The 3,818-nt window shown below is 44.3% G+C and overlaps 1 non-coding gene across 1 annotated transcript; it reads right to left on the minus strand.

The window, feature by feature from the left end:
- Positions 1–515: 515 nt before the first annotated feature.
- Positions 516–622, minus strand: LOC141593396 (small nucleolar RNA R71). Its single transcript, XR_012521481.1, has one exon. It is a non-coding gene; the product is annotated as a small nucleolar RNA R71 (small nucleolar RNA).
- Positions 623–3,818: the final 3,196 nt, after the last annotated feature.

The raw sequence follows: 3,818 nt of genomic DNA on the forward strand, positions 1-3,818 counted from the left end.
TAATCATCTAGAGTATTGCCGACAGAGGAAGAGCTGAGTACTCTGTCCAGTTACTACGAGAACGCTTTATTTGAGGAGGATCCACCTTCATCTCCTATTTCTACTTCATCAGCTGAGACCGTCACATCTCCAGACATGGCTGAAGAAGCGAGTATAGCCAGTCACTCTGAGCCGACAGCTGAGAATCTCTATAAGGGATTCGCATTACCAGGGACGGATAGAAAATTTGAGCCAAACCATCTTATATCAACTTGGTTGAGAGAAACCAATTCGGGGGAGCTGCAAATGAAGATGCAGCCAAACATATGGAGACATTCATTGATTATTGCTGTTCCATACCCCCACCAACCGGTGTGACCCAAGACCAGGTGAAGGAGACTATGTTCATATTCTCTCTTCGTGATGCTGCAAGGGAGTGGTACCGAGACCTGGATCGAGCTGCTAACTGGATCACTGATTGGAAGTCGCTGGCCCTAGCATTCTACAAGAAATATTTCTCTGCCTCGAAGACAAATGCCATTAGAGCTCAGATCACGAGCTTTAAACAGGGTCCTGATGAGAATTTTCATGAGGCGTGGGTCCGTTTCAAGAAGATGGTGCGAACTATTCCGCACCATGGGTTCGAGAAATGGAGCCTATGCAATCAATTTTATAATGGGCTTTATGATGATCAGAGGGCTATCCTGGATGCGGCAGCTAATGGCAGATTCCAGGAGAATGTTGGAGAGACTAAGGGGTGGAAAATTATTGATGATTTGGCCACCCATAAAGCTGAGTATGGAAATTCCACGGGAAATCAAAGGAGGGCTGCTGAATCTCCTTCTGTAGCAATATTAGAGGCTCTTACGGCGAGATTTGATAAGTACGAGCTGGGAGGAACTTCGAAAGGAGGTATCTATCAAGTGAATGCTGTGTCAGACGGTCCTTTCGTCTGCAAAAGATGTGGAGCTGAGGGGCATGTTTCAGATTTTTGTCCTAATCCCTATGAGTCTTGTGCTGCTTTTCAACATTATAGGCAGACAAAAACTTATTTTGAGCCGAATGTCCATCCAAACTTGAGGTGGAGTAGCCAAAATGTTCAAAATCCGACTCCACCCCCACAGCAGCAGCAGCAGAATTATGTGCTCCCTCATAAGCAGCAGCAGCCGTACCAAAAGCCTCCATATGTCCCGCAGCAGCAGCAGCAGTCCCAAGGCTCCGATTTTGCCGAATTGAAAAATTTCTTGTTGAAAGAGTCTCAAGCTAGAGAGGCCGCGATGAAAATGTTGGAGAGCCAAATTGCTCAATTGGCTAGCAAGAGTGCAACAAGAGCTCCGGGGCAATTACCGTCGCAGCCGGACCAAAAAGAGACCCTTAATGCCATTACTTTGAGGAGTGGGTCTACCCTTGATGGGCCCGCTATGGTCGAGGAAGCTACTGGAAAAGATGAGGCAGAACCAAGCAAGAAGAAGGCAGTGATGAACAGTGTCAAGAAAAAGACGTCTACCAGGTATATCAGTCGATCGATCGATACACCTTCGATCGATCGTAACGCTCAAAAAACAGTTTCCGTCTGTAGAAGTCAGTCGATCGACTGACATACATGGTCGATCGACTGACAGCGCTGCTGATATTGAATCTTTTCGTCCTCCAATGCCAGATAACTTGAGGGACCACTTGTTTCGGGGTACGACGACTCCGAAAATATTGAGGCAAGCCCCAAATGCTGATGGGTCAGTCCCGGTTCCAAAGTATGACCCGATGACGATTATTGGCTCATTCTTGAGACGGTCTCAAGAAGGTTCAAGCTTCAACAAGGAGAAGGTAGTGGATTTTCAGCCTAAATCCACTGATGCCGGTGTGAGAGAATTAGAGGAGAGGGCCAAGTTACTTCTTACAGCCCCTTATCCGGAAAGATTGGTGCCGACAAAGGAACAGGTATCATTTAACAAATTTGAAAATGTTATTCGTAGCTTGAATGTCCAAGTTCCTTTTCTTGAATTAGTTAATCAAGTGCCTGCTTACATGAAATTTATGAAGCAACTTTTGTCTAAAAAGAAGTCACTTGAAACTGTGCAATCTGTCGCACTAACTGAGGAGTCATGTTCTTATTTAACTCACACTGCACCTCATAAGCTAGAAGACCCGGGTAGTTTTTCAGTCCCATGTAGTATTGACACCTTTTCTATTGAGAAGGCATTATGTGACTTAGGAGCCAGTATTAGTGTCATGCCTTTAAGTCTTGCTAGGAAGTTGAAATTGACTAGGTTTGCAGTTACCAACATGACAGTACAGATGGCTGATCGCTCTGCGGTCCAGCCTATAGGAGTCTTAGAGGACATTCCCGTGCAAATAGGAAAGTTCTTTTTCCCTGTTGACTTCGTTGTGTTAGACATGCCCGAGGATGCTCACATTCCTATCATTCTGGGTAGACCATTTCTGCACACTGCTGGTGCAGTTATAGATGTTGGCTCAGGGACTTTGACCTTTAAGGTAGGGAAACATTCCATCGTCTTTGCCCAAACAGCTAAGAAGAAAGATCCCATGTGGCCAGTAACTTGTAATACGGTTTCTGAAAAGAAATCCTATTTTGTGCTTTCTGACATGCCTGCCTCTATGCCTATTCCTGTTGTGACACCTCTACCCCAGATTGGGAGCGAATTGGAGGAAGATTCTTCTGTTTTAGATATTGCAGGAAATGGTTTGGGGAAGGAAGAGCCGCATGTTGCTCCAGCTGTGAAGGAGCCAATCGCTCAAAGAGGCGGTTTAGGATGTCTTAGCTATGGCACAGATGAGGAGCCTGATGAGGAGCCAGTCAAAGTGATGGAATCCGACTTGGATTTTGACGAGTCAGATGAAGTCATTGATTGGGGAGATGTTGAAGCTGTTGATCCGTTGAGTTCTGCGGATGTTGAAGTTGATAGGAGTGAAGCTGAGGAGATGAGCACTGTAGAGGCTACTTCTTGTAGCCAGAAGCCGAGCAAGTGGGCCATTCCGTGGCCATTCTTGATCAACTATTTGTTGATTAAGACTTTACAAAACATTTTATTGCTTTTAGACTTTTTATTGCTTTTAAGTGCGCGAGACTTCGCATTTTATAAGTTTGCTTAGGATTTTAAACACTTTAGACTGTTACTTTGGGTTTTGCGCAATTTTGGGCGCGTTATTATGTGTATTTGCAGGTTTATAGACCATGTTGGGTCAATTTATTGAGCTAATTCGAAGAAAATCAGAACTTACAGCAGGTTTTCCAGTCGATCGACTGCCTCATATGGTCGATCGACTGAGCTGCGAATTCCAGGAGCTTCTATTCCTGTTCACTCTGTTCGATCGACTGGGTGCTGTGGTCGATCGACCATGTTCGCTGCTGTACCTGTTTTCGATCATTCCCCTGCTGTGTTTGGTCGATTTGCGGAATTTAGGGAGTCTTCTCTCCACTTTATTCTCCGACTCATTTCTGTTTTCTTCCGTTTCTTTATTTTACTCATAATTTTGCGTCTAATAAATTGTTCTCTCGGATTTACGCACGGTACTTTTGTGTCTTTTCAGGTACCTATGGTAGCACTGCTGGCTACTAAAACCTCCTAGCTCACGCTGGTTTGGGGAGGTTTCCTTTTGCTGCGCTTAAAGTCTTGTGAGTTTCCGAGTTTAACTTCATGTCTTATTTAGTTACTTATCGCAAAAATCCCACTTCCCTTTTGCTTCTTTATACATGATTTTGCACAATGAGGACATTGTGTGATTTGGTTTGGGGAAGGGTTTTGCGTTGCATTCACATGTTTTATCACATTTTAGTTTGCATTGTTTTATTTCATTTCCTATATATATACAAAAATTCA

This window comes from Silene latifolia, chromosome 7, assembly GCF_048544455.1.
Source record: "Silene latifolia isolate original U9 population chromosome 7, ASM4854445v1, whole genome shotgun sequence".
Taxonomy (NCBI): domain Eukaryota; kingdom Viridiplantae; phylum Streptophyta; class Magnoliopsida; order Caryophyllales; family Caryophyllaceae; genus Silene; species Silene latifolia.